General features: G+C 44.7%; 1 long non-coding RNA gene across 1 annotated transcript; it reads left to right on the top strand.

Moving 5' to 3' along the window:
* The first annotated feature begins 3,097 nt into the window (after positions 1 to 3,097).
* On the top strand, positions 3,098 to 14,561 carry LOC135980965 (uncharacterized). Its single transcript, XR_010597923.1, has 4 exons — positions 3,098 to 3,268; positions 4,050 to 4,097; positions 5,893 to 6,030; positions 8,197 to 14,561. It is a non-coding gene; the product is annotated as an uncharacterized LOC135980965 (long non-coding RNA).

The raw sequence follows: 14,561 nt of genomic DNA, 5'->3' as shown, positions 1-14,561 counted from the left end.
ATAAGGTCCACTACCTAATCTGTCCCCAGTTAAGCAAGTCTCTCTTTTTCTCTTTCTTCTCTTTTCTCCAACCCTGCCACCCCAGGTTCTGCCCAGTCTGCAGACCCTGCTCCACTGCTTCAAAAATTTGCCTCTCCCAGGGACTCTCACTCCACGTGCCTGCCCTACACAGACCCTATCCATGAACACTTTTGTTTTAATCTTGGTAGGCACCACTACCCCGCTCCCTGTGCCAGTACACCTGGGCCCCTGAGCAGGATTTATTCCACACTAGTGCCTCTCAAAGCCTCATTGGCAGGTCCTGCTCCATGTCTCCCTGCAGTCACCGCAACATCCCCTTTCAGCAAACTGTACTCCTTACTGTGTATCCCAAACCACCCCTCAGAGGAACTCACTCTGCCTCATTGCTCCATACCCCAAATAAAGCCTTCAGCAAACCCCACATCCCCTCCCTATTTTCCTCCCAAATTCACCTAGTCAAGTCTCACTCTGTGCCCCTGATTCAATCCCCTACAAACTACCCTCAGCTGGCACTGCTCCCCACTCACAACAGCTCCTGAAAACTTCCTTTAGGGAGCCCCACTCCATGCTCAGCTACCCTGAACCCCTTGGACTGCTCCCAAACATCCTCAGCATGCCTATTTCCCTCACAACCAACACACCTTTGCTCCCCCCCCAGAACACTAAACTTCTGAGGGGCCCACACCACCTTCCCTGTTCAAGCACCAATCGAGCCTTCTGTGGCCCTGCCCTACCCCCACACTACCTCTTGACCACAGCCATGACACCAAACTCCCTACTCCACACCTTTCCCTTGCTCCCCACCCTGTTCTGCCCCTACCCCCATAAAAATCCTTCTCTTCCTCCCAAAAAAGTCAGTGAGACTCATTCCTCATTCCCTGCAGTGCCTCCATTTGAATCCCACCTGGAAGGCCCCTCCCCCATCCCTCCTCCAGCCTCAATGAATTGGCCCCTCTATCCTTCCCCATGTGACACCATGGTGTCTTCCCCCCTCCCCTGAGAGACACCACTTCCTCCTCCCTATTAATCTGGGGCAGGAGCAAAGTCCCAGCACCAGCCCGACCCTGCAACCCACAGGAGGAAGCCTTAGCAGTTCCACACACACACCAGCCTCAAGAGAAGTCACATCAGCCACTTCCCACCCAGCCCCCTCCCTGCTACAGCACTCGCCCCTTTCCAGCTGGTGCTCAGGGCCACCCTGCTCCAGGATCCAAACACTTCACAGCCCCTCGCCCTGGTTCTAACCCCTCCCTTTTCCCCTTGGTTATCCATGCTCCCTTTCCTCCTGCCCCCAAGAGATTCTCTTTGCCCCCCTTCCCAGTTTGCCTCCATGAACCCTCAGGCCCACAGCCCCTTTTTGCCTCCTGCCTGGTTCTGGTTCTCAGCAGATCCTGAATCTTCCCTCTCTGGGCCCTGCTCTAGCTTCACAAATCCCCCACCCCTTGATATGGTGCCCAGTGCTCCCTGCTGCCCCCAAGACCCCATATTCCCCCTTCCCTCAAGCCCCTATTGTCCACATTGTGGCTCAGTCTTGCTCCTCCTCCTGTTCTGGCTGTTTTCCCTCACAGCCTTGCTCTGATTCCTGGCTCCCCACTTCCCTGCTTGGCCTTTGCTTTGCAAGCATGACCCCAAATATCTACTCGCTCTGGCATCTCCACCAGACTCCCTGCCCGTCTCACCTGGGCTGAGGAGCAGGAGCAGGGCCCAAACCTGCAGCCCCATCCCCGCGGCTCCTCACAGACACCGGCCAAGCACCTGCAGCAAGAGCAGAGACAGTGTCTCCCGCCCCCTCGGCTCAACTGCCCTAGTGCCAGCCCTGCTTCAACTGCCTCAGACCCACGTCCCCTCTCCTCCCCTCCCCTTCCTCCAATTGCCTCAGGGCCCACCCCGTCCCCTCCCTCCAACTGCCTCAGGGTCAGCCCCCCGCCCTCCAACTGCCCTAGTGCCAACTCCGCTCCAGCCCAACTGTCTCAGGCCCATGACCCCTCCCCTCCCTTCCCCTCCCTCCAACTGCCTCAGGGCCAGCCCCGCCCCCTCTCCTCCAACTGCTCTAGTGCCAACTCCTCTCCAGCCCAACTGCCTCAGGCCCAGCCCCCTCTGCTCCTATTGCCTCAGTGCCAGCCCAGCCCCACCTCCTCTGCTAAACTGCCCTAGTGCCAGCTCTGCTTCCCTCCAACTGCCTCAGCCCCAGCCCTGCCCCCGCTCCAACTGCCTCAGACCCAGCCCCAACTGTCACCCAATCCTATCCCTCCCTTTCCTAGCCCCAACACCCAGCTCCCACCCCTGAACCTGCTGTTTGCCACGTCCCATTTGCCTCACTCCCTCAACAAATCCCTGCTCTGCAGGTCTAGCACCTCCCCATTACTCCCTCCCTGATTGGCTCCCACGTGAATCTCCCTCAGTCAACCGTGTTCCCCTCTCTTTCCTTTCCCCTCTATCCCCTCTTTTAACTCTAGCACCTCTCCTGCATCTCCTGAACTTCCCTTCATGGCCTGCTCCACTTGACAAGCTTTGCTCCTTCCTCCCTATTCAGTGCCCCCATACACCCCTGCAGGGCTATGCTCCTTCTCTGCCATCTGCTGGCCCTGATCCCCTTCTCCACGTGGACTAAGGGGGAGGAGCAGAGCCCTCAGCAGCAGCACAGAGCCCACACATCCCTTGGGAGGGTGTCCCCATCCCCACTGAGTCCTCACCAGCACCAGGTGAACACCAACCCTGAGAAACATCTCCCCAGCGGCTGCCTGCTTCCTCCTGGCTTCATTCCCCAACTCTTCCCTTAGTGCAACTCACTCCCATATGTGACTCCAGTCCCCCTACACCCAGCTGCCCATGGCAGGACCTAATTCACCCTCCTGTTCTTCCCCCTGAACTTCTTCCCTGCATCCTCCAGACACATTTCCCCAACCAGGCAGTTTGTCTGTGTGACTGGGTGTGCATACTCCACCCTAGACCTCAAAGGGTTAACCCCTCACTATGAGTGGAGGAAGTCCCGCCCCTTAGACTGTGCTGGGCATGCTCCAACTGCTGTTCCAGTATAAAAGGGAGCAGGCTAGTTCAGTATTGGCTGACCCCTGAGGAGTAAGGATGCTTGGTAGAGGCATCAGCCCCTGACTGTAGGAGCCAGAGATCCTAAGAATCAGCCCAGAGACCTGTTGCATTCAGCCAACTGACTGCAGTCAGAGTACCAGGGAGCTACCTGTCCCAAGGAGACCCCGATGACATATGGCCTACAGCTTTAGGTGACAAGGTAGGAAGTGACCCAGGGATGGGATTGAGTTGCAACACCCAGAACAAAGTCAATGTGTTGCAGTAGGATCCCTGCTGACTCTGTGGCAGACACACCCACCACTGCCAGGATCTGGTGGAGCAGGGAGAGCACAGGTACCCCTATCCTGGCTGTCACACACCCCTGCCCCACCCTGGGTAGCAGTCCCTGATTCTGGCCACTAGGCTGTGTGGCCCTGTGCCCAAGGGTATCCATATTGACTCTGGCCACTAGGCTGTATGGTCTTGAGTTCAAGGACAGTCTGGAAAACTCTAACCCTGGTGCTACCATACCCACAATCCAGCCCAAAGGGAGATGGCGTGTGCATACACTGTGACAATCCTCAACCATACCCCCTCAGCCAGCTCTGTCCTCCCGCCCTGACTCAGCCACATGTCCCTATGGGCCCTGCTCCACTTCCTGAAGCACCCTCAGTACATTGCTTGACCCCTCATCACCAGGCTGTGTTCTCCTCCTTCCTCTTCTACCACCAAACCTATCTGCATTCTCCCTCCCATCTATGAATCCCCCATCTGCTAGCCCCATTGTGCCAAATCACTGCTGTACTTTTTATTAATAAGTTGAACAAAAGGACAAAATAAATTGATAGTTCCAGCAGGAAATGAATCGCTCTATGAATCCTATGGAGTGGTAATTATGTGCACAGCTGCCTCAGTGGCTGATCTAATAAGAAAAACAGTACTTTTTCAACTTTCTACTATCTTATGTTTAAAAAACACATTTTTCCCCTTTTGCCTTTCAGAGTGAATATTGCTTTTCTCACACAGGGTCTTGTAGAAAGCTGACACAGGTAAAGCATATACTGTCTTTATGTTCCCACATTATCTTGTTCACAGTCTATCAGGATCTGGCATTTAGTGCTCAAAGTCACAGTGCATTCAAAAACTGATTCCACTTATCCAAAGGGAGTTTAACTGCATATGTGTTTTGTCTTTCCAGCTTTACTTTTTATAGAACTCCTCTTAAGTACTGTCACTTTATATAATACTGACTGACTTGGCAGCATTCTTTGCCAAAACTACATATTATACTGTGTTTTCCTGAAAAAATTTATATTTGCTCCATCAAAAAATTCAGGAAGAGAACATTAAAGTTGCACCATTAATCACCTTGAAGTCAAGAAAATTCAATTTTTAGTTTTAGAAAACTCTTACAACAATCATCCTTGTGTTTCAGTATTAACAGCAAGCTGAAGAATTGAGCTGGTTCTTACATCTGGGAGTGATAGTTCAGGCTGTTTTTGTTAATTTTTTAAAGTGTTCTTTCAACCATAAGGGCTAAGACTACAATTTTAATAAAAGCTTGGTTATATTCTGGAGCAGTATTCTACAGTAACGGGAGTATTCTTTGACAAATACATTCTATAATTTATGAAATATTTAATTCCATTATCTGAAACATTTTGTACAGACCCCTTGGGAGCCCACTGTCTTGAACAATATGCACACTCGGTTTCACAGGTATAAGCCCAGAAGCACTGCATGGAAGTGATTTTCAAACTGTTATAACACACCCAAATTGAATTCAGTTTTCATAGGAATGCTGAAAGGAACTTCCCTTCCCTACCAGTTGCCTCCATCCCATTTCCTTTTGGTACCTCTCTGTTTCAGTGATAGTTGCTCTGAAAAAGGCTGCAGGAACTTTCTTATAACATTCTGAGCTCCTAGAAGATCAGAAGCTGTTTGTTAGTATGATTTCATTCGGGATACAAAACATACATAGGTTGATAGTCTCACACAACAATGATGTGAATCTGGCACTTTTGATACGAGGCAGAAAGACTAGACAAGCCTTGTATATAGCTTGGAACTCCAGGATACTGATATGGAGTGATGGTTTTTCTCCAACCACAGAGCTTGTGGCTGTAGCATCTCCAGATGGGCTCACCACTCTATGGCAGAAGAGTCTGTACTCAAAGTTGAGATGGAAGAGGAGTGGAGTAGAGAACTCTCCTGTCAGTGTTGGTTGGATCTATTGGGATATTTTAGGGTTAAGTATAACAATAAGCTGCTAATGTGCTGACATGGTATTAGGGGACAAAGGCATATGTAAGCAACATTTTTGTGTCTAATACATAACTTACAGATTCTTTAGTATTTGTCTAAAATATAAGTTGCCAGATTCTTCCCATCTCTGTTGTTTATGAAGATTAATAAGGATGCAGTTGCAGAAGGAATGCCCTTTGTGTAAAAGAAGGTAAAAGGAATGCTCTCTTCCCCTCCCTCCTTTTCCCAGCTACATAAACAAGCCCTGGTTTAGGGTCCCTTTCTCCTCCTCCCCTGAGAACTGCTGACGAGGGAGATTTATGGCAACAAATTGTTGCAAAGAAATGTATCTTCAAGGTAAAAGTAACGTGTAATGTTATGAGTAATGGATGGGGTGGTTTACTAACAGTGGGTGTTTCTATTACATAATAAGGGTTGTTGGTGTGTTGTAGTGGATGTAGACGTGTACGTACTAATCTAATCAATGTAATCAATTCAGTGCTTACTGGACAATTGGGTCCAGGGGAACAAGTACCACTGTATAGAAACCTGTACTCGTATCCGCCTCTGGGTCAACCTGCTCCTTTTTAATTCTAACAGGATCCTTCTGCCACTTCAGCAAGCAAAGCACCCTGGCAGAAATAATGAATCCGCTTGTCCAGAGGATGTTTGGTTCAATGATAGGCAGACTTCAGCCATCCTTGTAAGCATCTGAGGCAGTCTGGCATAGTGAATCATGTAAGTACCGAATGACATTTGTCCCAACAGTCCTAGGCAAGATATTGTTGTTGTACCGGGGTGAGACTGTAGATGGATGCACAGGTCCACACCATCAAATCTGTCCTGGGGCAGATACTCCATTGCTATCGTCCCAATGAACTCTATTCTTTGAATGGGTTGAGAATCCGATTTCTCGGTTTATTATTAGGCCCAGTTGAGTATACAAGGAGTATATCTGGTGAATACTGATCTCCACTTGATCCTTTGAGCAGCTGCAGACCAACCCATTGTCTAGTTAGGGGAATACCTGGATGCCCACTCTCCTGAGGTGAGATGCTGCTACTACTACCATGCCTTGGTAAACACCCTTGGGACAGATGGCAGACTGAAAGGGAAGATAGTGTGTTAGTAATGGGGGTCCACAACTAGAAACCTCAAATATTTGCTGTGGCCCAGGTACATTATCACATGAAAGTAGGCAAACTGGAGATCAAGAGCAGCATATCAGTAGCCAGGACCTAGAGATGAGATGACAGCTGACAGGGAGACCGTGCAGAACTTGATCTACCATTAAATTTGTTTAAATTCTGCAGTTCTAGGATAGGACTCTTGAGCCCCCCTTCCCCCCCCCCCCCCCCGCCACCCCTTCTTTTGAGAATGAGCTCCTAAATGCAAGCAGTTCAGGCTCTCTTTCATAAGTGAAAACTTGTAGGAAGGTCCCTGAAGGATGGATAAGATGGGTGGGGGGTCAGGTATAGACAGGAAGTGGATTATAACCAAGTCCCACAGTGATTAGGACCCACTGATCTGGGGTGATGGATTTCTAAGCACTAAGGATATGGCCCAATCTATCCCCAGTTGCGGGTGGGTGAGGTGAGGTTAGATCCAGCACGAAAGGGATATTCCTCTTGGCAAAAAAACAACAAAAAAGGAATTGGAATTGCTCATGTATGAGCATAAATTAGCTCTAGTTGCTATTACTGAAACCTGGTTGAATGATTCCCATGATTGGAATGTTAAAATTAATGGTTATACCTTATTTAGGGAGGATCAAGTGGCCAAAAAAGGGTGCCACTCTCCGTCCTATGTAAAAAAATGGCATTATCTGTTTCCAAGTCACTGATAACTTGGAAGATCTTGAATACTTAAGAATGTGTCCTATAAGATAAAGCACAAGATGGGGTATTAGATGGTGTCTTCCACAAATCACACTAGGGAGCAGGATGACCAGCTCATTAGACATTTATCTATGCTGTATAGAGGGGGAAAAAGCTATGTCATCTTGGGACTTCAATTTAGGTGAGATATGCTGGAAGTCTCCTGCTGCCAGGACTGAGGCATATTTCAAATTTCTAAATACTAGATCACCATTTCCTAGCTCAGAAAGCATTGCATTCATCACAGAGGAAGTCTATATTAGACCTCATCTTGACAGAAAAAGAGGAACTGATCACTGAACTACAAAGGTATCATAGGTACACATGATCATGACTTAATCACATGTATAATGTGCAAACAGAATAAAGTTCAGACCAGTTAGATGTTTTGTTGGATTAAGGTTCACTTACTCAGCATATGGGTCTAACAAATATTTATTAAGGCAAAACACTCAGAGTAGTGATCAATTGCTTATGAGTAGGAAGCTTATCAGGATGATCTCATTACAGTCCCCTCCATCACTTGACAATATGGCTTCAGATTCCCTTTGTTACACAAACTTATTTATAACTTTTGTTATCTTAGACATATGTATTAGTCTTTCATTTTCATGTTAACTCGCCTCCCCCATCAGTACAAGTTTAGTGTTCGTTCATATGGTCTTAAATAGCTCTTCAATTACTTTCTTTTCTTGTTCTCTCAAACATGCTCACTCTAAAGTTTCTTACACATTCACAACACCAAATAGGATTACTCTGCAATTTGTTACACAGACACAGTTCTAATTATGCTTATGCTGCTAATCACCACCACAACAGACTGCTAAAATCCACAGCAGGCTTCTATTATGTCTAAATATGTCTTCACTCCCAAAATATTTGGTGCTTTAAAAGGGCCAATTTCACAAAGCTGAAAACAATTGTGAGCCAAATCAGCTGGGAGGAAGAATTTAATGAAAAAAATGTTAATGTGAATGTTTTCCATTGTTTAAGAACACTTTTTTTATTTTTTTTTATTTTTTACTAGATGCCCCAAAAGTCTCTCATCCACAGTTGAGGAAGAAAGCCATATTGGTTAAAAAGAGGGGAGGGGAAGTTCACAAGGTGGCTGGTTGCTGCTTTTTACTGCAGGGACAGTGTGACACTGATAACAAGAGAGGGGAAAGTAGACAATTAGAAGCAGAGCAAAAGAAAAAGTTGCTGCTGTTGTTGCTGAGCTGCCAGACAAAGCAGTGTGGGGAAAGCAAGCAGCCATCGTGGCAGAGCACATGCAATTATGCAGAGAGAGAAATTGTTTTAGACTGTACTATAGTTAGGAAAGGGAGCCAAGTGCAGCCAAAGAAGGCATTCTGCTGTGTAGACCTACAGCCAGCCGAGGGAAAACCAAGCACAGATAGTGCACAGTTTAAAAAAAAAAAATGAAAACCATTTTCCTATGGCAGAGAAGATGTCCAGGAGACATGAAGTCCAGCAGGAGAGCAGACAATGGCCACTCTTGTTGGCAATGTTGCTGAGCTTGATGAAAACCACCAAGCATGGATGGTGTCCCTTGAAAGTTTTGATCAGTTTATGGCTTGTAACACTATTCCAGGTGGACAAAGTTTCAACCTTGCTGACTGTGATGGGTCTGAAGGCATACGGACTGCTGTGACCTATTGTCTCCAACTGTGCTTGGAACTGCCATGTATTCCACAATTACTGCGGCAATGAAGGAACATTTTTTTGCTATCCTCTCAATGGTAGCAGAATGAGACCTACTGCATCAAATGACATCATGGAAGTGGATAGTTGCTAGCACAGTTTGTTGCTACTCTAAGGAAGTTGTCAGAGCATTCTCAGTTTTGAGAAACATTAAGTGATGCCCTTCTTGACCATTTTGTCCCTGGATTATGCAATGACCAAATCTGGAAAAAGTTACTGACTGTATCAATGTTCACACTCAAGGAGGCTGATGAAGTAGTTATTGCCATGAAAACACTGGAGAAGGAATCTCTGCAATTTAGTGTGAGCTCAGTTCACCTCCTAAATTAGAGAGACTGAGGACCTTGGGATTATAAAGAATTTCTGTGTGGTTGTTATGCACAAAATGATGCATGTTGAGAAGGAAATGCCAGAAGAAAGGACACATCGCTGTGACTTGTCACACAGTTCAACAATCAGAAACACAAAGTAACTGTCCATCCAAGGAGACAGCTATAAAGACTGAACTTAAAGGATGGAAGTCTTTTTCCACATTTTGAATTCCTGACAAGACTCTAGTTGCACTAAGCAAGATCTGGCACTACACTTATTGTTAGAAGCTGAAGTCAGATGGCATCTGAACCACACAATTGAAGGAGTTCCTAAAAGAGTGGAGCTTGATACTGGAGCTTCCATCTCCCTGATTCCTGCATCTACCTAGGACCAGACTTTGTCACAAGTTCCTCTGGAAGAAACCTCCATGGTTTTGAAGACTTATACTGCAGAACTGTTATTCCCAGAAGGGATTCTCCAGGTGAATGTCCAGCTAGCTGGACAATCAGTCATTTTTACCCTTGTGTGTAACTGAAGGAAAGAATCCAACTTTATTTGGCTTGAGAAGCTCAGGGTGAATTGGACCATGATCAAGATGATCACAAAAATACCTTGAAACCTTCAATAAATACGGGAGAGAGAGACGCTCCAAAATTTTTGAAAAAGAACTTGGACAGATGACCAATGTGTCAGGGAAGTTCACTGTTAAGTCTGACAGCCAGTCAAAATATTATAGGCCCAGAGTTGTGCCTAATTCTCTGAAGTCTCTAGTAAAAGGGTAAAAGCTGATTTTTGGACCATTTAATGAACAGTGGAGTCTTGTCACTGATTTCACACAGTGTGAGCTACATATATGATATGAGTGATCAAAAAGGAAAGCTCAACCCAAATTGGTGGATATTTCAAAATAATACTGCACACCAATTTTGGTGTGCAGACCAATAGTCATTATCTCATATTGAATATTTGTTTGCTGTTCTTAGTGGGGGACAGTGTTTCGGGAAATTGGATTTGCTCAATGCATACTTAAAAATGGCGATCAGGCATCTCAGAAATTTTTCACAATCAGCACACACAGGCTTGTTTTGTTACCACAGGTTGCCTTTTGGTATAGCATTGGCACCTGCCCTGTTCTACAAAGTCATGGATGATGCTCTGAAGGGATTGAATAGAGTTCATTATATGCATGACATCCTGGTTTCAGGAAAGAATCACCTTTGAAATTAGGAGGCTGTCTTGTAACATCTGGAAGATCATGGACTGAAAATACATCAAGACAAATGTCAGGTTTTCAAATATTCAGCTGAGTACCTTAGACATGTAATTGGTGCCATGGGGCTTGAGGAAAGTGGTTCCTCAAGTGCCACTCCTAGAGAATGTCCCCTTTACATTCATTGTTAGGACTGCTTAGTTACCACTCTAAATTTCTGCCTAACATGGCAATAGTATTGGCACTGTTGCATGAAATGTAAACATCCAATGAAAAATGGATTAGAGGCTGAGTGTGTATTTAAGGAAGCAAAGAAACTGACGCTACACTCCCATTGCAGTTGGCTTCTGATGAGTCACTACATGAAGGGGATACAGTTCTTTCCAACATTTTCCTGATAGCATGAAGAAACCAATTCTTTCACTTCATGAACACTCACTGTGCCAGAGAAAACCTATGTGGAAATAATATTGAGAGTTTCTTGATCGATCTTCAAAATTCAGAAGTTGCATGCCTATCTGTATGGTAGATATTTTACCCTGCTGCTGGATCATCACCTGTTTAATTTAAATTTTTGGACCAGTGTAATTCCATCATTAGCTACTGCTCATATGCAACAATGGACATTTCTACTTTCAGTTCATTCCTATACTAGTGAGTTCTGTAAAGAGTCAACACAGCAGTGCTGATGGATTGTCACGTCTGACATGCCCAAGCTCTTGTGAACCCAAAAACGTCAGATGAAGTGTTCTATCTCAATTTGATGGATAGGTTACCAATCATTAGCACAGACATCAACAAAGAAACCACTGAGGATGATGTGCTCTCTCTTGTGAAGGGAATGGTACTACAAGTTAGTGTTTGGGTCATAGGAATCCCCAGTTCACACAATTCATGTCACATCAACATGAATGATCTATAACTCAAGGTTGCATCTCATGGGGAATGCAAGTGATCCTTCCTAATTCACTTCAATCACAGATTTTAGAAGCTCTTCATTAAGGTCCATTTGGCATTGTACAGATGAAGGCCATAGCCCAGAACATGCCTGGTGACTGAGGCTCGAGAAAGACATTGAAAGGAAGGTGAAGTGCTGTACTACGTGTCAGTAAATCCAGCATGATCCTGGCCCAGCGTGTCTACATCCTTGGTCATAGCCTCAGATTCCTTGGACACACATTCAGGTGGACTGTGAAAAACCACCTAAGGCTATATGTTTCTGGTTGTATTAGAAATGGCCAAATGTGTTTAAAATGACATCTCTACAGCCACCATGACTACTAGATATCTTCATAACTTGTTTTAGCTAGTTTGTCACTCACCAATGTCATGGTAAACCAATGGACCTCAGTTCTGCTCTGAAGAATTTCAGCGCTTCCTAGCTTCAAATGGCACCTACCACATTCCTTCTGCTTCATACTATCCTGCAATAAACAAGCTAGCACAGTGGCTTTGAACATATGGTCCATGGACCCCTGGGGTTCCACAATCTATGTCTCAGGGGTCTGCACAAGGTGATTATGAAAATAATCTCAGGTCTTAGAAAAGGCATTCAGTTTTTCTTATCAATCAAAAGTATGTGAATACCCCAACCTACAAGTGAAAACCTGGAAGTTGGTTGGTGGTTGTGTTACCTTAGAAGCCAACAGTTTAGCACCCATTCTCATGCTACATCAAATGCTGTGCCAAGTATACAACATTCATAGTTGAATTCTGTTCAGTTTTCACTCTAAGACTTAGAGTGAAAACTGACTGAACAGAATTCAACTATGTATACAGGCAATAGATTTTCAAAGGGGTTCCTTTGAAATTTTTTAGGGGTCCAAAATGAAAAATAGGTTGACAACCATTGGCCTAGTGGAATGCTTTGTATAAGTCTATTCTGTGGGATCAGCAGAAATTGGATATTTTCTTGCTTGTCTACAGGAACACCTCACATGCATACTACCCAGGAGTGACATGCAACTCTTTGCTTGAAATGATCTTTGTGTACTTGTTGAGTCCTGCTACTCCTTGATATTGCCTCGCATAGCTTGAGAGTTGGGTACATGTAACTTCACCGATGTGAGGCTCATCATATTTCCTTTCATGTAGGAGACTTAGTGTAGTCTTATTACTACAGTTATGGAGTGAAATGGGTACAGGTAGAAATTGTAAAATGCAGGTGACCTGTTTTGATCATGATAAAAATATCTTGACATATGGAGCACCATGGAAAAGTACCAGAGTCCAGGGATGTTCCAGTAGGACTTTCTGGTCCTCTGACTGAACCACTTTCCATTACAATTCCTAATGATGACAACTTGGTTGAAGGAACTTTGGTCCCCTATCAAGCTCATTCCATCCCAGATCCAGCTGATTCCTTACCATGGACTATTCCTCTTTCCAGACCAATGCCACACCACCATCACCATGTTATCCAAGGGAGTGTGCAGATTGTCTGAATTTATAAATTGTTTTAGTTAATGAGTTGTTGTTCCCACACAAAATAATCACTTGCAATTTAAGATTCTGCAGTAATCTACCTGCAATTTTTAGTTAGGTTTTATAGTGTGTAATGCATGTTATGCAAATGATAACACTCTTTCCATTTCACTAATCTCAGGAGATCTTAAACAGCAGCTACGAAACTTAGACATTTAAAAAAATCAACAGGTTTAAATAATTTGCCACCAAGAGCAGTCTGACATTGATCCTGGGTAAGATAAGTGGGTAAGTGGCTGATATAGAGCTCAATTAATAAAGAACTAAAGGTGGGTAATGCAATTAATGCCATCAGTATGGGTGTATGGAAAATAGATCTTGTCAAACTAACTTGCAATCTTTTTGATAAGATTGCAAGTTTGATTGATAAAAATAATAGTATTGGTGTAATATACATTTACTTTCATTTGGTACCGCATGACATTTTGATTAGAAAACTAGAAACATATAAACTTAATATGGCACACATTAAATGGATTAATAGCTAGCTAGCTAACTGGTCTCAAAACATAATTATAAATGGGGAACCATCCATGAACCAGTGTGTTTCTAATAAAGTCCCGCAGGGATAGATTCTTGACCCTATCCTAATAACATTAATGATCTGGTAAATACAAAATCATCACTGACAAAGTTTGCAGGTGACACAAGTTGGGGAATTGGTAAATAATGAAGTGGACAAGTCAGTGCTACAGAATTTTATCTGGATCACTTGGTAATCTGGGCACAAGCAAATAATATGCATTTGAATATGTCTAAACGTATATATCTAGGAACAAATAATATAGGCATCCTTACAGAATGGGGGACTCTATCATGAGATGCAAAGACTCTGGAAAAAAATGTGTTGGTTGTATTGGATAATCAGCTGAACATGAACTCCCAGGTATGTAGCAATGAGTTTCAGCTGGCTGGAACAGCTCAGTGTACCTGTCATGAGGTGCTCTACTCAGCTCTGGAGTGTTTCCCTGGGGCCATGACTGGGCATTAGCTCTACCAGTCTGACACCTCTTCCTGTGGGTGTTCATGTCATCTCTCTTGGGACTCGAATGCTCGCTCTTTATGGCTTGACCCTCCATCCAGGCCATTCTATTTTCCCCTTCTGAGGGTGGGGGGAGGAGGTTTGTGTACCAACCATCCCAGGCAGTCTTCCATTTCACTGCCCCTCAGCCTGTTTCTGTCTAGGTAAGCGTCCTCCTATAATTAGCCCCAATTCCTCCCTGGCTCTTCCTCCAAGTACAGCTCAGGCTATTAATTGACCCATCTAGCCACCTTAACCCATTGAGGGGCTGATGTGGAATGAACACCCATCACAGTATCCAAACTCACTATTATTTTTATATGTTTCTAAAAGATGTCACACAAAGTCTCAATTGAACTGATAACATACAGGACATTAATATTATTGCATGGTGCATGTAGAGGGGATGCATGGAAAATTACAAATATATTCTTTAAATGTGGGGCACTCACAGCACAAGTTGTACCACCATACACAAGGGAATGGGGTTCTGCCTGCTTGATCGTGTCTCCTATAAAATCATGCCTGGTGTGGCCAATAGATAATGTGTAATGGAGGTTTCAGGAAGATCATTTGCATTATAAAATTCACCAGGCATTTCAACCCAGCAGGGAAAAGGAACTTTAGCTGGGAGACCCTTCAGAAGAATACATTTCCAAGGTTT

Source organism: Chrysemys picta, chromosome 1 (assembly GCF_011386835.1).
Source record: "Chrysemys picta bellii isolate R12L10 chromosome 1, ASM1138683v2, whole genome shotgun sequence".
Classification (NCBI taxonomy): domain Eukaryota; kingdom Metazoa; phylum Chordata; order Testudines; family Emydidae; genus Chrysemys; species Chrysemys picta.
Note: the sequence above shows the minus strand (reverse complement) of the source record. Positions and strands in the feature narration are given on the sequence as shown.